The following is a 22,723-nucleotide window of genomic DNA, read 5'->3' on the forward strand; positions in this document are numbered from 1 at the left end:
GGTTTTAATAAAAAACCTTTATATTCCCAATTATTCCTAGTGTTAACAAAACCAGATAAAACCATGAGTTTTCTTCAAGAAAATTATAAAGCATTACTGTAACATGTGCTATTTTAAAACTCGGTGGAAACTGAACAAAATAAATTAATTTAACAGAATAAGAGGATAAGTTTATTCCAAAATTGTTTTTGCATTCTGCCTTTTATTTAGTAACAATAGTGCTGATACTTATGTTTTATTTTTTCTAAATATTTTGGTAGCTCTTGAATAGTGAGCTTAGTTGTGAAAGGAGACATAGGCTGCATTTTAATTATATGATTGTTGTAATGAAATGAGAGTGTGATGAAGTCACTCTAAATTGTTTATTCCTAATACATTTGGATTTTAACAGTTTATTAAATTTTTCTAAGTAGAATAAAAAACGCTAAACCTTAAGTGATATTAAACTTGCATGGTTAGAACACACGAGTATGATCACAGACACTGAAGTAGTATTATACACAGTGCCTTACTTATAGAGACATTAGTAAGTCTGAGGATTTAATAGACATGTAACATACTTACAACTCTGGCTGTCACATAGAAAGTTTTCAATAAATACTAACATTAGCTTGATCTTACACAAGCCCATGTTAGAAAAATCCTTATCTCACCTTAAAATCAACACCACATCAAATTAATCTCACCTTGTGACCTAATTGCAACTAACCTCAACATGTTACCTATTTCTTTCCAGTAACCAAACTTGTCCAAATGTATCATTCTCAGATAAAGATCAATTTCTGAAAAAAAATATATCTTCTTCCTTGTACAGAAAAAGTGGGGATCATTTTGGAATGAGAATTATCAGGGAGACTTTAATGAAGTACATGTAATTACATCACAATGTACAAAAATTCACAATGGTAGATGTATATTTCTGGTTGAAAAAGATGCAGGAAATGTGATATTAAGGAATGGAGCCACACATGTAGTTTATTAAAATAACATGTTGAAGCTTTCAGAAAGGGGGGAAAAAGTTCTACTATCTGAAGGGTGGCTGAAGTCTCAAAAAAATGGTAAATAAGAGAAAACAATGGAGACATTCCTTTGAAATTCTGAAAGAAACTGGTTAGTAACCTTGAATTCTCTTTCAAGCCTAACTACAAATCAGAAATAAAGAAAAAAAATAAAGAGGTTTTTACACATACATGGACCAAAAACTATGCTATGAAATTGTATTTTGCTTTAGCAAAATGAGATGAAGCCCAATATCATATGGTGGTGGCCCCGATGGAGATTGGTTGATAACATCAATTGATAATATCTAAAATTGGGAAATCAAGAAATAACAGCACAAGCCTTAATTTAGACATGTGTCATAAATACAGAATAAATAGCTAAAAGAATTTGAAGTGTTTGGTTTTGGAAGAGGAGAGGTTGGAGAAATATTATTGTTGTTTTATTATAAACTTTTTAGAACTATTTGAAGTTGAAGTTCTGTACATGAATACCTCAATAAAAATAAAAACTATATTAAATTTTAGTTCTATGAAAAAATGCATGTTGATTGTTATACAAGTTTCTAATTTGTATATTTGATATTACCATAAGGTAAAATATAATTATTCATGGTAGGTCAATCCACACTCCTAAAAATATTTATTCATAAAGTTCAAACTCAACTCCATACAGAAACCTTTAGTATTTTCTGTGCATCTGGCACTATTCCAAGATAATTGTTGTAATCAACAAACTTTATACACACAAAACCGTGTACATGCATTCCCTTATTATCCCATTTTAGGCATGCAGAACCAAAAGAAGTAGAAGTCAATTAACATATTTTAGGTCACTAACCTTGGTGAAGTCAGGGAGAAAAAAGTCTACTTGCTCTGAATCTTAAGCGACAACTATTGTATAAGAAACAGCTATTAAATTCTGAACTGGGATTTCGCCATGGCAATTTTTAAGTTCTCAAGGCGGAGGCATGTGGTGTTGATAAACAAATGATTATGCAGATGAATTATATTTGGTTTTGCTTGTTTTTGAGGGAACATGCTTGTTTAGCTGAGGCATTTGAAAGATGGAATAATTGGAATGTAATTATTGTGGAATGTAATTATTGGAATGGAAAGTGGAATGAAATAATTGTGCTACTCCCTCCCTAAGAGAACAGAGAGGCAAACAAAGGACATTTACTGTGAGGAAAGTGCAGGTAGAATTTAATTTCTCACAACTTTTTGTGGTAGAGAGATTTTGTGGGCTATCCTACCTCCTTAGCTTGTCAGTAATATATGGCCCTGACATCAAAGGAAGATGAATCACTCTGGATAATTTTATGCATTCACAGAAATAGTTTTCTGGTGATATATTGAGGAAAGTCCAATAAAAGGTAATAGTTTCTATATAGTATTTATAAAATAGATTTATTTGACACCAAAAATTTAATTGAATATTAGGCTTTATGATGAAACATTGTTCTGTTTGTGTGAGTAGTTACTTTATTCAACCTCTTCAGCCTTTCCTTTGCAACACAACTAAAAGTAATATCATAAAATAATATATTTGTATGTTTAATTTTGTATAAATATTAGTGCAATTGAGGAATACTTTAAATATTGTTTTTATGTATTTATCACATGTCTTATGTCATACATTCTTAAGAGATGTTCAATAACAAAAGAAGTAAAACTGAGGTAAGACAATGTTAAATTAAATTTTATATAAATATATTTTATATTGTTAGACTAAGGGATAAAATGAAATTGAGACATTGTAAAATGAGGATGGTATCAAAATGGATAAAAGTGGGCCTAAATATATTTGTAAATTATACCCAGGGTAATGAATTGAGAAGCAGAGAATGGAAAGAAGGATCAATAGAATCACTGGAACTGAATTTGTTCTTTTGGGGCCGTTTCACCATATCCACACCCCAAAGCTTCTTTTCAATCGTCTTCCTGTTTTTTCATGCAGTCCTTGTTGGCAATGTTATAATGATGATTCTTATTTGGTTTGATTGTCGCCTCCATAGTCCTATGTATTTCCTTCTCAGTCAACTCTCCTTGATGGATCTTTTATATAACTCTACTTTGGTCCCCAAGATAGCCATTGACATTATGTCTGGAAGAAACAGCATTTGCTATATTGGTTGTGGAACTCAGCGTTTCCTCTTCATGACTCTTGTGGGAACAGTGTCTTCTTCTGTCAGTAATGGCATAAGGCTGCTATATAGCTACATGCCATTCCCTCCATTACTCAGTACTCAAGTGTCCAATAGTCTGTGCATTCATGGCAACTGGCACATGGCTGAGTGCACTTCTCAATGCCTTTATCCATGTTTTCTATATTCTGAGTCTCCTTTACTGTGCTTCCAGGGAGAGACATCATTTCTTTTGTTGAGACCCCACCACTCCTGAAACTTGTTTGTGCTGACACTTCTCTTTATGAAAGTGGCCTTTTTGTCAGTGGTGTTCTTTCTCCTTTTTCCAATATCTGCCATCATGGCCTTATATGGTCAGATCGTCTCCACTGTTTTTGGATTAAGAGCAAACTTGGGGGCAACCTGTTCTTCCCATATGACTGTTGTTTCTTTCTACAATTGAACAGCCATCATCAAGTATTTTCTTGCCAAAGCTTATCACACTGCTTAGCAGGACAAAGTGGTCTCGATCTTCTACACTATCCTTACACCCATGCTCAACCACCTCATCTAAAGTCTACAAAACAAGGAGGTGGCTGGAGCTTTCAGGAAAGTCCTGGGAAGATAATTACCTTAATAAATTGATAAATGTTGCTAATAGGACATGAAAAGATGGACCCTGATTGCAGAGGGATAATACTACAACAGAGACAGGCAATAGAGAGGAAGCAAATGCTACTTTTCTTTGAACACTTTATGGCCAAATAAATACACCCTATCCTTGGCACACTGGTAATGGAGTAGAGCACTCCTTTCTGTTATGCCTCTATGATCTTTCAAATTTATTAAGCAAAATGCTATGAGTCAGAAATCTTCCAATCATCAATCAAGATAAAACACAGCTGTATTTATTGTCTTCATTTTTGTATTAAGCAAGAGAAAAATGTGGACTCTATGGCATATTGACCCTATACTAAATTTTATACTAATTATTTTTAAATACCAGTAATATATAAACATTTAGGAAGTAAACATTTATAATACATTGCTCAAAACCTTAGTTTTCCAATTCTTTTTTAATGTTTATTTATTTATTTTGAGAGACAGAGAGAGAGTGAGAAAGATAAAATCCCAAGCAGACTCTAACGGTTACTACAGAGCCCAGTGCAGGGCTCAATCTTATGAACCATGAGATTATGACTTTAGCTGAAATCAAGAGTCAGAGTCTTAAGTGACTGAGTCACCCAGGCATCCTTAGTTTTCTAATTCTTAAAAGAACATATTTAATTTTGAATATGTAACATTTTAGTTTTGAAATTTGTTATTGGATATTTTTTTATCTACAAATGCTAGTTGAGATAATCTGTCATTTTGATTTATACTTTTTCTCTGCTAACAAGCAAATCAAATTTGAAGTGTGCCCCACAAACGCAGATTTGTCTTCCTGTTCTTACCACTTCATGTTAGAAGTGATATAATAATTTTGCCTTCTTTTGTTTTACTAATTCCTACAAGCACAATATTGTAGCTTTGATAATATTAAACTAATGAACTTCAGTAACTTGACTTAATTAATTGTTGTATCTGCCTAGTTTTTGCAAATTTATCGTATTGTTCCCTTCCAATTTACATATCACTAATATAATATAATATAATATAATATAATATAATATAACATAACATATACTTATACATATATATTTTTCTGTAGAGCACCCCATTTCTTTCTTTTTTTTTTATATGAAATTTATTGACAAATTAGTTTCCATACAACACCCAGTGCTCATCCCAAAAGGTGCCCTCCTCAATACCCATCACCCAACCTCTCCTCCCTCCCACCCCCCATCAACCCTCAGTTTGTTCTCAGTTTTTAACAGTCTCTTATGCTTTGGCTCTCTCCCACTCTAACCTGTTTTTTTTTTTTCCTTCCCCTCCCCCATGGGTTCCTGTTAATTTCTCAGGGTCCACATAAGAGTGAAACCATATGGTATCTGTCTTTCTCTGTATGGCTTATTTCACTTAGCATCACACTCTCCAGTTCCATCCACGTTGCTACAAAAGGCCATATTTCATTTTTTCTCATTGCCACGTAATATTCCATTGTGTATATAAACCACAATTTCTTTATCCATTCATCAGTTGATGGACATTTAGGCTCTTTCCATAATTTGGCTATTGTTGAGAGTGCTGCTATGAACATTGGGGTACAAGTGGCCCTATGCATCAGTACTCCTGTATCCCTTGGATAAATTCCTAGCAGTGCCATTGCTGGGTCATAGGGTAGGTCTATTTTTAATTTTCTGAGGAACCTCCACACTGCTTTCCAGAGCGGCTGCACCAATTTGCATTCCCACCAACAGTGCAAGAGGGTTCCCGTTTCTCCACATTCTCTCCAGCATCTAGAGTCTCCTGATTTGTTCATTTTGGCCACTCTGACTGGCGTGAGGTGATACCTGAGTGTGGTTTTGATTTGTATTTCCCTGATAAGGAGCGACGCTAAACATCTTTTCATGTGCCTGTTGGCCATCCGGATGTCTTCTTTAGAGAAGTGTCTATTCATGTTTTCTGCCCATTTCTTCACTGGGTTATTTGTTTTTCGGGTGTGGAGTTTGGTGAGCTCTTTATAGATTTTGGATACTAGCCCTTTGTCCGATATGTCATTTGCGAATATCTTTTCCCATTCCGTTGGTTGCCTTTTAGTTTTGTTGGTTGTTTCCTTTGCTGTGCAGAAGCTTTTTATTTTCATAAGGTCCCAGTAATTCACCTTTGCTTTTAATTCCCTTGCCTTTGGGGATGTGTCGAGTAAGAGATTGCTCCGGCTGAGGTCAGAGAGGTCTTTTCCTGCTTTCTCCTCTAAGGTTTTGATGGTTTCCTGTCTCACATTTAGGTCCTTTATCCATTTGGAGTTTATTTTTGTGAATGGTGTGAGAAAGTGGTCTAGTTTCAACCTTCTGCATGTTGCTGCCCAGTTCTCCCAGCACCATTTGTTAAAGAGGCTGTCTTTTTTCCATTGGATGTTCTTTCCTGCTTTGTCAAAGATGAGTTGGCCATACGTTTGTGGGTCTAGTTCTGGGGTTTCTATTCTATTCCATTGGTCTATGTGTCTGTTTCTGTGTCAATACCATGCTGTCTTGATGATGACAGCTTTGTAGTAGAGGCTAAAGTCTGGGATTGTGATGCCTCCTGCTTTGGTCTTCTTCTTCAAAATTCCTTTGGCTATTCAGGGCCTTTTGTGGTTCCATATGAATTTTAGGATTGCTTGTTCTAGTTTCGAGAAGAATGCTGGTGCAATTTTGATTGGGATTGCATTGAATGTGTAGATAGCTTTGGGTAGTATTGACATTTTGACAAAATTTATTTTTCCAATCCATGAGCAGGGAATGTCTTTCCATTTCTTTAAATCTTCAATTTCCTTCATAAGCTTTCTATAGTTTTCAGCATACAGATCCTTTACATCTTTGGTTAGATTTATTCCTAGGTATTTTATGCTTCTTGGTGCAATTGTGAATGGGATCAGTTTCTTTATTTGTCTTTCTGTTGCTTCATTGTTAGTGTATAAGAATGCAACTGATTTCTGTACATTGATTTTGTATCCTGAAACTTTGCTGAATTCCTGTATCAGTTCTAGTAGACTTTTGGTGGAGTCTGTCGGATTTTCCATGTATAATATCATGTCATCTGCAAAAAGCGAAAGCTTGACTTCATCTTTGCCAATTTTGATGCCTTTGATTTCCTTTTGTTGTCTGATTGCTGATGCTAGAACTTCCAGCACTATGTTAAACAGCAGCGGTGAGAGTGGGCATCCTTGTCGTGTTCCTAATCTCAGGGAAAAAGCTCTCAGTTTTTCCCCGTTGAGGATGATGTTAGCTGTGGGCTTTTCATAAATGGCTTTTATGATCTTTAAGTATGTTCCTTCTATCCCGACTTTCTCAAGGGCTTTTATTAAGAAAGGGTGCTGGATTTTGTCAAAGGCCTTTTCTGCATCGATTGACAGGATCATATGGTTCTTCTCTTTTTTTTTGTTAATGTGATGTATCAAGTTGATTGATTTGCGAATGTTGAACCAGCCCTGCATCCCAGGAATGAATCCCACTTGATCATGGTGAATAATTCTTTTTATATGCCGTTGAATTCGATTTGCTAGTATCTTATTGAGAATTTTTGCATCCATATTCATCAGGGATATTGGCCTGTAGTTCTCTTTTTTTTACTGGGTCTCTGTCTGGTTTAGGAACCAAAGTAATACTGGCTTCATAGAATGAGTCTGGAAGTTTTCCTTCCCTTTCTATTTCTTGGAATAGCTTGAGAAGGATAGGTATTATCTCTGCTTTAAACGTCTGGTAGAACTCCCCTGGGAAGCCATCTGGTCCTGGACTCTTATTTGTTGGGAGATTTTTGATAACCGATTCAATTTCTTCACTGGTTATGGGTCTGTTCAAGCTTTCTATTTCCTCCTGATTGAGTTTTGGAAGAGTGTGGGTGTTCAGGAATTTGTCCATTTCTTCCAGGTTGTCCAATTTGTTGGCATATAATTTTTCATAGTATTCCCTGATAATTGTTTGTATCTCTGAGGGATTGGTTGTAATCATTCCATTTTCATTCATGATTTTATCTATTTGGGTCATTTCCCTTTTCTTTTTGAGAAGCCTGGCTAGAGGTTTGTCAATTTTGTTTATTTTTTCAAAAAACCAACTCTTGGTTTCGTTGATCTGCTCTACAGTTTTTTTAGATTCTATATTGTTTATTTCTGCTCTGATCTTTATTATTTCTCTTCTTCTGCTGGGTTTAGGCTGCCTTTGCTGTTCTGCTTCTAGTTCCTTCAGGTGTGCTGTTAGATTTTGTATTTGGGATTTTTCTTGTTTCTTGAGATAGGCCTGGATTGCAATGTATTTTCCTCTCAGGACTGCCTTCGCTGCGTCCCAAAGCATTTGGATTGTTGTATTTTCATTTTCGTTTGTTTCCATATATTTTTTAATTTCTTCTCTAATTGCCTGGTTGACCCACTCATTCGTTAGTAGGGTGTTCTTTAACCTCCATGCCTTTGGAGGTTTTCCAGACTTTTTTCTGTGGTTGATTTCAAGCTTCATAGCATTGTGGTCTGAAAGTATGCATGGTATAATTTCAATTCTTGTAAACTTATGAAGGGCTGTTTTGTGACCCAGTATATGATCTATCTTGGAGAATGTTCCATGTGCACTCGAGAAGAAAGTATATTCTGTTGCTTTGGGATGCAGCGTTCTAAATATATCTGTCAAGTCCATCTGATCCAATGTCTCATTCAGGGCCCTTGTTTCTTTATTGACCGTGTGTCTAGATGATCTGTCCATTTCTGTAAGTGGGGTGTTAAAGTCCCCTGCAATTACCACATTCTTATCAATAAGGTTTCTTATGTTTATGAGTAATTGTTTTATATATTTGGGGGCTCCGGTATTCGGCGCATAGACATTTATAATTGTTAGCTCTTCCTGATGGATAGACCTTGTAACTGTTATATAATGTCCTTCTTCATCTCTTGTTACAGCCTTTAATTTAAAGTCTAGTTTGTCTGATATAAGTATGGCTACTCCAGCTTTCTTTTGGCTTCCAGTCGCATGATAAATAGTTCTCCATCCCCTCACTCTCAATCTAAAGGTGTCCTCAGGTCTAAAATGAGTCTCTTGTAGACAGCAAATAGATGGGTCTTGTTTTTTTATCCATTCTGATACCCTATGTCTTTTGGTTGGTGCATTTAATCCATTTACATTCAGTGTTATTATAGAAAGATACGGGTTGAGAGTCATTGTGATGTCTGTATGTTTTATGCTTGTAGTGATGTCTCTGCGACTTTGTCTCACAGGGTCCCCCTTAGGATCTCTTGTAGGGCTGGTTTAGTGGTGACAAATTCCTTCAGTTTTTGTTTGTTTGGGAAGACCTTTATCTCTCCTTCTATTCTAAATGACAGACTTGCTGGGTAAAGGATTCTCGGCTGCATATTTTTTCTGTCTAGCACCCTGAAAATCTCGTGCCAATTCTTTCTGGCCTGCCAAGTTTCAAAAGAGAGATCAGTCACGAGTCTTATAGGTCTCCCTTTATATGTGAGGGCACGTTTACCCCTTGCTGCTTTCAGAATTTTCTCTTTATCCTTGTATTTTGCCAGTTTCACTATGATATGTCTTGCAGAAGATCGATTCAAGTTACGTCTGAAGGGAGTTCTCTGTGCCTCTTGGATTTCAATGCCTTTTTCCTTCCCCAGTTCAGGGAAGTTCTCAGCTATTATTTCTTCAAGTACCCCTTCAGCACCTTTCCCTCTCTCTTCCTCCTCTGGGATACCAATTATGCGTATATTATTTATTTTTAGTGTATCACTTAGTTCTCTAATTTTCCCCTCATACTCCTGGATTTTTTTATCTCTCTTTTTCTCAGCTTCCTCTTTTTCCATAACTTTATCTTCTAGTTCACCTATTCTCTCCTCTGCCTCTTCAAGCCGAGCTGTGGTGGTTTTCATTTTGTTATGCATTTCGTTTAAAGCGTTTTTCAGCTCCTCGTGACTGTTCCTTAGTCCCTTGATCTCTGTAGCAAGAGATTCTCTGCTGTCCTGTATACTGTTTTCAAGCCCAGCGATTAATTTTATGACTATTATTCTAAATTCACTTTCTGTTATATTATTTAAATCCTTTTTGATCAGCTCATTAGCTGTTGTTATTTCCTGGAGATTCTTCTGAGGGGAATTCTTCCATTTGGTCATTTTGGATAGTCCCTGGCATGGTGAGGACCTGCAGGGCACTTCCCCTGTGCTGTGGTGTAGAACTGGAGTTGGTGGGTGGGGCTGCAGTCAGACCTGATGTCTGCCCCCAGCCCACAGCTGGGGCCACAGTCAGACTGGTGTGTGCCTTCTCTTCCCCTCTCCTAGGGGCGGGATTCACTGTGGGGTGGTGTGGCCTGTCTGGGTTACTTGCACACTGCCAGGCTTGTGATGCTGGGGATGTGGCGTATTAGCTAGGGTGGGTAGGCAAGGTGCACGGGGGCAGGAGGGGCAGGCTTAGATCGCTTCTCCTTAGGTGATCCACTTCAGGAGGGGCCCTGTGGCAGCGGGAGGGAGTCAGATCCGCTGCCGGAGGTTTGGCTCCGCAGAAGCACAGAGTTGGGTGTTTGGGCGGAGCGAGCAAGTTCCCTGGCAGGAACTGGTTCTCTTTGGGATTTTGGCTGGGGGATGGGTGGGGGAGATCGCGCTGGCGAGTGCCTTTGTTCCCCGCCAAACTGAGCTCTGTCGTCAGGGGGCTCAGCAGCTCTCCCTCCCTTTGTCCTCCAGCCTTCCCGCTTTCCGAGCAGAGCTGTTAACTTATGACCTCCCAGACGCTAAGTCGCGCTTATTGTCGGAACACAGTCCGTCAGGCCCCTCCGCTTTTGCAAGCCAGACTCGGGGGCTCTGCTTGGCTGGCTAGCCGCCCCTCCGCCCGGCTCCCTCCCGCCAGTCCGTGGAGCGCGCACCGCCTAGCCGCCCTTCCTACCCTCTTCCGTGGGCCTCTCGTCTGCGTTTGGCTCCGGCGACTCCGTTCTGCTAATCCTCTGGCGGTTTTCTGGGTTATTTAGGCAGGTGTAGGTGGAATCTAAGTGATCAGCAGGACGCGCGGTGAGCCCAGCGTCCTCCTAAGCCGCCATCTTGCCGCTTCTCCAGGGCACTAACCTTGACACTACACATGATTATGGCCCTAACCAGCCCAAATACTGTCTTTAAAAGGGCAACAGATGAAGGACACATTAAGGTTGCCAGATTACTCAGTCAAGAGCACAGAAGGGAACCAAGCCGATTTCTCTGAGCAGTATCGTGATGGAGAGTAGATTCAGAACAAAAGCATCACCCTCACAGACACCATCAATGTAATATCTGAACATGATCCCTAAACCTGACCTTCACCTAAACGCTCAAACTCAAGTCAGCCCACCAGGGAAATCTCAAAGTTTCAGGTGGATAGGCTCCTGCCATCTCCTGAGCCATAACTGAAACCTTGCCATGGTTCTATCACTACATGGTCCTGATTCATGTATCTGAGGACACAGTGGATGTGGGACTCTTGACATATGCCAGATTACTCAGGCAGGAATACAGAAAGGAGCCATGCCATTTGCAATGACCAGGATGGAGCATGGAGTATTATTTTGAGCAAAAACCTCACACAAACCCACACCATCAGCCTAGTCCCTGAACATGAACCCGATGCCCAACTATCACTGTAACACATGCTCTCAATTAAGACCTCTGGGGAGGTGTCTGCATTGCCAGTGGATAGGCCCCTACCATCTCCTGGGCCTGAATCCTAACCCAGACATGTCTCCAGGCCAAGATTGGCCCAAATCATAAGCATATGGAAAAGAAAACAAACAAACAAACAAACAAACAAACATGTGGAACACATGAGGACATCAGATCATTGAACAGGGAACAGAGAAGTAAACCTTGACATTTGCCACTCCCAGAATGAAGCCACAGAGTATGATTCTGAGTGAAAACTTCAACCTTCTCCACACTATCAATCAGCCTAGCCCCTGAACACGTAATCTAAGCCTGGCCCTCACCCTAAACCTTGCCCTCACTCAAGTCAGCCCTCCAGGGAGGTCTCTGCCCTGATGGCAGATAGTCTCCTAACATATCCAGGATCCTAACCCAAACCCTAGCCAAGGCTCTGGCCCTATCCAGGCCCAAATCCTAGGTTAGAAGAAACAACTGATTTGGGAAACATGAACAATGCCAGATTACTCAGCCAGAAAAACAAAAGGGACCATGACATTTGCAACGACCTCAATGAAGCTAGAGAGTAGATTACAATGGAAAACTTTGCCCTCCCCTACATAACCAGCCTTGACCATGAACATGAATCCAAAGCCTGACCCTCACTTTAGCCCTTGCCTTCCATTCAATTATCCACTGAGGTCTCCTCACTGCAAATGGATAGGCCCCTAGTATCTCCTGGGTCCTAACCCTAACCTTAATCATGGCTCTGGCCAAACCATGCCTGAATCCTTGGTCTGAGGAAACAAGGATGAACGACATATGCATGATGCCAGATTACTCAGCCAGATACACAGAAAATTTCCATTTGCATGAACCAGGTGGATGTGGAGAGTAGAATAGAATGGGAAATCTCACCGAAATCCAAACCATCCGCCTAGCCCCTGAACCTGAAAGCTAATCTGGATACTCATCCTAATACCAACTCAAATAAGTGCTCCAGGAATGTCTCTGTCCTTCCAGGGTATAGGATCCTAGCCTCTCTTGGACACTAAACCTAAGCCTAGGTATAGCTATGACCATATCAGGGACCAAACCCTAGATCTGAGGGAATAACCTAAGTGAAACACATGAAGGACATTAGGTTACTCAGCTAGAACAGAGAAGGGTTCTATGCTCTTGCAAACACCCAGAACTGGAGATAAGATTAGGATTAAAAATCACACCCCAACCAACACAATCAGCCTGATTCTGGAAATTGAATCCAACCCTAACCCTCACTCTAACAATTGTCCTCAACTCAGGCCTCCTGGAAGGTCTCCATACTGCTGGCAGATAGACCCCTAGCATCCTCTTGGCCCAATCCTTAACTCCAGCTCTGCTGTAGCATACCTGGGCTTGAAAGCTAGATCTGAGAAAACCACACGTGAGGGACAAATGAACAAAGCCAAACTCCTCAACCTGGAACACACAAGTGAAGCATGTCCTTGGAAGTGACTGGGAGGGAGTTGGAAAATAGATTAGGGCTGAAAATATGACCCAAACATATGTATCCTAGCCCCTGGACCTGAAACTGAACCCTAAGCCTTACTCTCATCCTAACAAACACTCACCCTTCCACCCAAATCTCCCAGGAGGCCAGCAAACTATAAACTGATAGGCCCCTATATCTTGCAGGTACTAACCCTAACCCTAAACATGACCCTGGAACTACCTGGGCCTGCATCCTAGGTCTGAGGTAAAAATTGATTTGATACACATGAGTGGACCTGAATTATTTAGTGAGGAACACTGAAGTTATGCATACCATTTACAAGAGCAGAGTGGACCTGGAAATCACGACCGTGAGCAAAAAACGAACCATAACCCACAAAATCACATGGACTCTGAGCACAAAACCTAAGCCTGACCCACACCCTAACATGGGCTCTCAACCCATACATCAGAGGATATTACCTCTCTACTGGCAGATAGGCACCTGCCATCTCCCAGGAACAAACCCTAACCCTAGCCATGGCCCTGGCCCTAGCCCTAAATGGGTACACATCCCAGGTCTGAATAAGGAATAGTTTTGGACACATGACCAGAGCAGAATTATTTAGCGAGGAACCCAGAATTCCAGATTTCCAGGAATGGGGTGAACATGGACAACATTATTTGGAGCAAATAATTAGCTGGAACACACAAAATAAGCAGGCCCCTGACCCCCAATCTAATGCTTTAGCCACATCCTAACACTTGCCATTAACTCAACATTCTATGGACAGCAACACACTAATGGCTGATAGGTCCCTGCCATCTCCCAGGGCTTAACCTTAACCCTAGATCTGTGGAAAAAAATGAATTTAGGGCATATGACTGGCCCAGAATTATTCAGCAGGGACCCAGAAGTTAACCATGCAGTTTACATGACTGGGATGGATGGGGAACATTATTGTAAGCAATATCAAACCATAACCCAAACAATGAACCAGACCCTGGGCCAAAAACCTGAGCGTGACCCACACCCAAACACTTGCCCTCAATTTAGCCCTCCAAGAAGGTCACCAGACTACTGGTGGATAGGCCCCTGCCACCTCTCAGGACCTAACACTAACCCAAGCCATGGTCCAGCCCTAAATGGGCCCTGAGGAAAGAATGAATTAGGGGCACATAAACAGCACAGAATTATTCAGTGAAGAACACAGAATGAAGCCATGCAGATTTCTAGCACTGAGATATACATGGAGAGAATGATTCTGAGCAAATACTTAGTCCAAACAAAAATAGCCAGCCCCTGAACCCTAACACAATGCCTGAGCCACATCTGAACACTCACACTCAACTCAGCCCTCTGGGCATGTTACCTCACTACCAGTACACAGGCCACTGCCATCTCCCAGGTGCTAACCCTAACCAAAAACATGGTCCAGGCCCTATATAAGCCCACACCCTAGGTTGAGGAAAGCATTGATGTGGGTTACATGACAGGCACAGATTATTCAGGAAAGAATCCAGAAGATCATGGTGCCATTTACATGGCTAAGATCAAGCTGGAGAACATGACTGCGACAGAACAAAAACTAACAATAGCCCAGACAGTCATCTGGCCCCTCAACCAAAAACCTAAACCATACCCACATCCTAATGTTTGCCCTCAACTCTGTCCTCCAAAAGAGATGACCTCATTACTGTCAGATAGGCCCTTGCCATCTCCTAGAACATAACCCTAACCATAGCCATGGGTATCACACTAAATGTGCATACATTTAGTCTAAGTGTAGGAGTTAGACTAAGTTAGGTCTAAGTTAGGAGTGGATTTGGGGCCCATGACTGGAAAAAAATTATTCACTGAGGATCCTAGAAGGTCGCTACACTTACAAGACCAGAATGGAATTATTGAAGAGGATCCTGAGCGAAAAACCGAAGCCTAGCCTACACAATCAGTGGGCCTCTTAAACTAAACTCTAAGTTTGACCCACAGCCTAACACATACCCTCAAATGAGCCCTCTATGGAGATCACTTAAATACCGATGTTTTGGACTTTGCAACCTCCAGGAACCACAACTTAACCTTAGATATGGCTCTGGCCCTAAGTGGGCCCACTTCCTGGTTCTGAGGAAAGATCGTACTTGAGGCCCATATGGCACATAATTACTCACCAAGGAAAACAAAAGTTCTTCATGACATTTACACAGCCAGAGTGGGGTGGCAGAGGGGATCCTGAACCAAAACCTAAGCCTGGGCCATACTATCAGCTGGCCCTTGAAACCAAACCTTAAGCCTGACCCACACCCTAACACACCCCTTCAGCTAATCTCCCCAGGGAGATCACTGAAGTTGTGGTAGTTCAGTTACTGACACTCCTGGGACCTAACACTAACCCTAGGAATGGCTGTGGCCTTAAGAGGGCCCACCCTCTAAGTCTAGGGGAGAACAGATTCAAGCATAAGTGCTCAGAATTATTCAGGGAAAAACCCATAAGATGGCCATGACATTTACACAGTCAGGATGTGCCTACAGAGGAGATCATGAACAAAAACCTAAGCCTAGCCCACAACATCTGCCTGAACCCAAAACTTAAGCCTGACCTAACACACACCCTCACTCAACATATCCTTCCAGAGATATCAGGTCACAGCTGGTGGTTGGGTCCCTGCCACCTCCCTCAGATTAACTCTTAACACTAGCTATCACTCTGGTCTTAAGGCACCCACCTCCTAGAACCAAGGAAAGAAATATAAGGAATATAAGGAATATAAGGAATATAAAAAATATAAGGAATATAAGGAATATATAGGAATATATAAGAAATATAAGGAATATAAGAAACCAAGGAATATAAGCAAGTGATCAGCTGAATTATTCAGGGAGTACAACAGACATTCACCATGACATTTACATCACAAGGATGGAACTACAGAAGGGGATTCTAAGTTAAAACCTAAGCTTAGTACACATTTTAGGTAGTCCCTGAACTCAAATCCTAAGGGTGAATGACACCATAACAGCTCCTTCACTCAGCCCTCAGTGGAGATCACTGTGCGACTGAGTTTATGGTCCATGCCACATCCCAGGGCTTAACCGTAACACTAGCCTTGGCTCTGGCTCTAAGTGGACCCTCCTCCTAGGTCTGAGGAAAGAAGAGAATTGGATCACAAGAACAGCACAGAATTATTAAACAAAGAATATAGATCACTATGATCTTTACATGGTTGGGATGGAGATGCAGAAGGGAATCCTGAGCCAAAACATAAGTCTACCCATAAAATTGGCTATCACTGAACCTAAACCCTAAATCTGACCCACATGGAAACATGCACCATAAAGTCAGCCTTCTGGGGAGATTGCTGCATTGTTAGCAGTTTGGTCTTTGCCACTTCCAGAGATCTAAACCTAAGTCTGGCCATGGCTCTTGCTCTAAGGGCACACACCTCATAGCTGTGAGGAAAGAATGGACTTGAGGTCCAGGACCAGTGCATAACTTTTTAGTGAGGAAGCTAGACATTCACCATGACTTTATATAACAGAAGTGGAACTACAGAAGGGGATCTGAGCAAAGTCCTATGCCTAGGCAATAGGCCACTCCCATTGGCCACTCCCTGAAACCAAACCCTAACCCTGACTGGAACTGTAAGGAGTACCCTGGACTGAGTCAACAGGGGAGATCATTGTACTGCTGGAAGTTCAACACTTGCCACCTCCTGGGACCTAACCCTAACCCTAGGCATGACTCTGGCCCTAAGGGGGCCAGCTATCTAATTCTGAGGAGAAAACTGACTTGGGCTCATGACCAGTACAAAATTATTAAGCCAGGGCCTCAGAAGAACATTATGACATTTACCTGGCCAGGATAGAGCTACAAAGAGGATCCTGAGCAATCATAGTTTAGGCCACACCATCGACAGGCCCCTGAACCAAAACACTAAGCCAAACCCACACCCGTACATACACCCTCAAATTAGCCTTTCGGGTAGATCACTACACTACTGGCAGTTTGGCCCCTTACAAATCCTGGGGCTTAACTCTAACCCTAGCCATGGCTCTGGACCTAACTGGGCTCACCTCCTAGGTCTTAAGAAAGAATTGAATTGGCACCCATGAATGGCACATAATTATTCAACAAAAGACCCAGAAGGTCGCCAAGACACTTATAGGATTGACATAGAGCTACAGAAGGGGATCCTAAGCCAAAACCTAACCCTAGCCCACACTCTTGGCCAGCCCCTGAGCCTAAACCTTAAGCCTGACCTGCACCAAAATATGCACCCTCAGCTCACCCTTGTTGGGAGATCACTGCACTGTTGTTGGTTTTGCCTTTGTCACCTCTAGAGACCTCAAGCCGAAGACTGAAGCTCAAAGTAAAGTGCACCCTCAACTCAGCCCTCTGGGGAGATCACTGCACTGCTGTTAGTTGAGAACCTGTCCCCTCCTAGAACCTAAATCTAATCCTAGCCATCGATATGGTTTTAAGGGGCCCCACCACATGTTGTGAGCCAAGAATGGAATTGGTACTTATGGCCCAGATAGATTTCCTCACCAAAGAACCCAGGAGTTCCTCATGATATTACATGGTCATGATGGGTCTGCAGAAGAAGGTCATGAGCCACAGTCTAGGCCTAGCTGGGACAATCAGCCAGCCCATGAACCCAAGCCGGACCAGCACCTTAACACATACCCTCAATTCAACCCTCTAAGGAGATCACTACATGAATGTTGGTTCAGAGCCTATATCCTCCTGGTTTGTAATCCTAAACTTCGCCATAGTTCTTGTCATGTTTCATAAGGGGCCCCACCACTTAGGTCTTAGCAATGAACAGAATTGGGGCCCAGGACCATCACAGAATTATTCAATGAGAAACCCAGAAGTTCCCATGACATTTATAAGACATTGATGGGGTTACATAAGGGGATTCTGAAACTAACCTAAACTTAGCCCACACAAGAGGCCACCCCAGAAACTAAACTCTAACCCTGACCTACACCCTAACATGTGCCCTCATCTCAGCCCTCCAGGAGTATCTGTACTTTGCTGTTGACTCCTCCCTGGACCTAACCCTAACTGTTTGTCTCAGCTCTGGCCAGTGGTGTCCCAAATCCAAGGTCTGAGGAGGGAATGGACCTGAGGCCCATGAACAGTGAAAATTATTCAGGGAGGAACACAAAAGTCCACTTGAAATGTTCATTTCCAGGATGTAACTACAAGAAGGGATCCACGTTAAAGCAGAAGTCTCATCTACACACTTGACCAAACGCTGGTCAAACCCTATGACTGACCCGCACCATAACACATGACCTCAATGTAGCTTACAGGGGAGGTAGATCACAGTAATGCTGGTGAGTCAAGCCCTAATACTTCATGGAATATAACATTACCCTTAACCATGGTCTGGCTCTAAGCGTGTCCACAGAGTAGGTTTGAGGAGGTAAACGAATTAGGGTCCATGATTGGCACAAATTATTCAGTGAGAAAGTCTGAAGTTCACCATGACATTTATACAGGAGAGATGGGGCTACAGAAGGAGATCCTGAGTCAAACCTTCAGCCTAGCCAACAGCCTCAGGTGGGCCTTGAGCTCAGTACCTAAGGAAGACCCACATAACAAGTCCCAACACTCAGCCCTCCAGGGATATCACTGTACTGCTGTTGGTTCAGACTCTGTTCCATTCCAGGGCCTAAACCTCACTGTAGACATGGATGTGGCCTTACGGCACCTTGGAGCAAGGATGGAATTGGTGCCCATGGCAAGGAGAGCTTTCTTCAGGGAGGAAGCCAGACATTCCTCATGATATTTATACAGCCTGGATGGGAGAAGCAGATCATGATCCAAAACCTATCCCTAGCTGAGACTATTGGCCAGCCCTTAAATCCAAATCCTAACCCTGACCAGCACCCTAACATAAGCCCTCAACTCAGACTTTTGTGGAAATCACTACATGGCTGTTCATCCAGTTCCTGCATCCTCCAGGGGCTTAATCCTAACCCTAGCAATGGTTCTTGTCTTAAGGCGGTCACCTCCTATGTCATAGCAAATATAAAAATCAGGGCCCATGCCTCGCTGAGAATTATTTAGCAAGAAGCCCAAAGGTTCCCAATGACATTTAAAAGGCAAGGACGGGTCTACAGAAAGGATTCTGAACCAAAGCCTAAACCTGACCCACACAAACTATCAACCCTTTACCCAAACACTAAGCTTGACCTGTACTGTAAAACTCACCCTCAACTCAACACTCAGGGGGATAACTGTCCTGCTGTTGATTCATACCCTGTCCCTTCCCTGGACCTAACACTAACCCTACACTTGGCTTTGTCCTTATGGGGCCCACGTCCAAGGTTTAAGGAATGAATGGACTTGAGGTCCATGACTGACACCGAATTCACCAGGGAGGAAGGGAGAAAATCACCATGACCCTTTCATGTTGGGGATGGATCTATAGAAAGGAATCCAGGGCTAATGTGTAAGCCTGTACCACATGATTGGCAAACCACTGAACCCAAATCCTAAGCCTTACCCACACCCTCAAATGTGTCTTCAACTTAACCCACCAGGGAGATCACTGCACTGCTTGCAGTTGACCCCTTGCAACTGCTGGGAACTGAAACTTAATCCTAGCCATGCCTTTGGCTCTAAAGGGGTCCACCAAGTAGGTCTGAAGAGAGAAGTGACTTAGGGCCTTTGAGTGGTACAGAATCACTCAGTAAGAAAGCCTGAAGTTCACCATGACATTTCCAGGGAGGGATCGGACTACAAAAAGGGATTCTGAGCTGAAACCTCTGCCTAGCCCATCGAGTCATCTGGCTCTTAAAGACAGATCCTAAGACTCAGCCACACCCTATCAAACACTGTCATCTCAGCCAACTGAGGAGATCACTGCCAGACTATTGGTTCAGACCCTCCCCCCTCCCAGGACCTAAACCCAACCCTAGCCATGGATCTGGCCTTAAGGGGCCACTCAGGGGCAGAAATCCTGCTTTCACAGAATCATTAATTCTGCTTGAAAGGAATGAAATAAATGGGAAAAGGATTAAAGTAGGATGAAAGTCACACATGTTTAATGCAATATCAGATGTCTGATTGTGGCTGGTAGAATGGAGAGAGCAAGTCTGTGTCTGAACAAATGCGGGGATGAGGTGACCCTGCACCCACATCACCCTGTCCCCTACATGGGTATCTTAATCCCCAGCATCTCTGAGCAATCAGAACCAGTCACCACATATGAGAGGAGGAGCTGAATGCTAATGTCCTTTATGGCTGCACTTTTCTTATCCAGGACCCATATCTGAACCTGGCCTGGGGCACAGAGCTAGGTAAAATCTACGTGTACTCCACAGCTGTCCAGGGGCTAAAGAGAAAGCAAAAAGGGATGATATCCTTGGGACCAAATATTAGTGACAGTGGTAATGATAGTGGGAATGGAAATGTCTGGTCAAAATTAAGTGGGACTGAGCACTATTTAAAATAGCTAAACAACAATAAGCAACAGAGAGATCTATAACATATCCTTCTCCTGTCGTAAGGTTGCCCATTATTTTAGGAACTTCTGTGTCATGTATTCACATGTAAACAAAAGCTTACACATGCTCTCTTAGTACTAAGAACTAACTCTCCTCCAGGACAATTTTTGCCCTTCTCACACTTGGCCTAACTTGCTGATGAGCAAACATGTGGTTACTGTTACATCTCATCAGTGATAGTGACAGTGGTAGGTCACCATCAGTGATAGATCAATGATGGTGACATGGACCAGGACTATATTTCACACTACTGGATCCTTCTAAAAGTCGTCATCAAATACAGGTGATTTGCTACATAACAGTGGTGAAGATTATCTTCTGGGCAGTGTTTGAAATTCTATCAGTAATTTGAAATGTAAATGAATATTTATTATAAATGAGTAAAATATGGTCCTATTTAATAATCATTATCAATGTGACCAATTGAATAAAAACAATAAATTCAAATAAATGAAACAGCATTTTATTTATTTATCACAGAAAAGTGATAACTATGGATGAAACATAGATTTTGTTGGCCAACAAATGTTTAAAATAATTAAATGATAATAAGTAGCAGAACAGTAGAATTAATTCTAATGCTTGTACCATTATGTGGTTTGCTAGCTTTCATAAAGAATAATAAAATTCATAATAAGAATATAGCTTTAAAGAATGTAATATTGTCAGTTATTTAATTTTCACTACATCCCCAAGGGTTCAGGAAAAAATGGTTTTTGTCCATATTCAGAAAATGAAAAGAGATTTGAAGGAAATGAAGAGTACACAATGTACTTCATCCTTGCCAAACAAACTTCAGAAAAATGGACATCATGAGAGAACTTCAGGTACTTTCTATACTGTTTTATGTCTTCAGGGTATATGCCACACAAGCAACGTGTTACAGTTAGTGCTATTTATACCATATAAATATAATCATACATTGAATTTAAGAAACAAAATGGACATAGGGTCACATAGGGTAAGGGGTGAAAAGGAAAGGGAAGAAAAGAATAAGAGACTCTTTTTTATCTTTTTATTTTTAGAGAGAGAGATTGCAAGTGGGAGAGAGGCAGACAGTGAGAGAGAATTTAAACAGACTCCGTGTTCAGTGTAGAGCATGATGTGGGGCTTCATTCCACAACAATAGAATCATAACCTGAGACGAAATCGAGTTGGTCACTCAACCAACTGAGCCACCCAGGTTTCCCCAAGAAACTATAGAAAAAAATTGAGGGGAGGTGCATGGATGATGGGCTAAATGGATAATGGGCATTAAGGAGGGAACTTGTGTTGAGAACTGGATGTTATAAGTGATGAATTACTAAATTATACATCTGAAACCAATATTACATTATATGTTAACTAAGTAGAGTTTATATAAAAATTTTCCAAATAAAATTAAAAGAGTTCTGAAAAATAGAATTCAGATTAAGCTAAAATGGCAAAGATAAGAAAAATGTAAAATTAATTTCTAAACTTATTTTAAACTATTCCTAAAGTACATTTCATATTTTATTGTTAAGTCTTTGGAGAGTACCTATATATGAATTCGTAAATATAGAGATGTGTTAAAATATATGTATATATTTATAATGGTTTTCTATGCAAAAACAACAACCTCTGCAAAGGTTCCAATTTTCTTGGCTGAAAATTATTGTAGGTATATAAACATTAACCAGGAAAAGTAAAGAAATATACCCTGAAAAAACCCTAGAACCCTAAATTCTGTAACTTATTTTTTATGCTTTTCATTTAGGCAAAATTTACCTACTACAGAAAAAATGTATCAGATTTTCAAGACATGATACCACCAATAGAATTGAAATATTATGTTATGATGCATAATTAAAACAAATAAGCAAATAAACTTATAAATCAAGCCCAATGGACGTTAAGGAAGAAATGTATTACATAAATAGCAGTTTAATGAAAATAATTAACCTTTGAAAATTGAATAAAAGCAGATTTGTCAGAAAAACATAATAACAAGTAACCCAAATATAATTTAATTTCAAAAATTCCAAATAATTCTGTGAATATTATATACTGCTTGCTACAAAACCACGACGTTTTTTTTTTTTCCTTTGGAAGTATCTAGATGGGTTTTTTTTTTTTTTTTTTGTTCCAGAAAATGAAAATTGGTAGTTCACAAAGGAAGATAAGCACATTGCCATGAGTTAATAAAAACATCCCCAGAAATCATTAGGGAGATAAAAAATAAAACCAAGATGAGTAAGTATATCCATGTTAGAATAGCTAAAATGAAAAAAAAAGTTGACATTACCCACAATTGCTGCCAATAGGAGCAAGTGGTACTCCTGTGACTTGCTGGTGGGCATGTAACATTGAACAAACATTGTTACTGTTACACTGTTCACTAAAAAACTAGTCATGCATCTATCAAATTAAGTAAAAA

General features: G+C 40.8%; 1 protein-coding gene across 3 annotated transcripts in view; it reads left to right on the plus strand.

The window, feature by feature from the left end:
* LOC101085852 (olfactory receptor 2T8-like) overlaps positions 1–22,723 on the plus strand; it is a 216,305-nt gene that overhangs the window by 136,358 nt on the left and 57,224 nt on the right. The gene's annotated exons all lie outside the window — the stretch shown is intronic.

This window comes from Felis catus, chromosome A1 (assembly GCF_018350175.1).
Source record: "Felis catus isolate Fca126 chromosome A1, F.catus_Fca126_mat1.0, whole genome shotgun sequence".
Taxonomy (NCBI): domain Eukaryota; kingdom Metazoa; phylum Chordata; class Mammalia; order Carnivora; family Felidae; genus Felis; species Felis catus.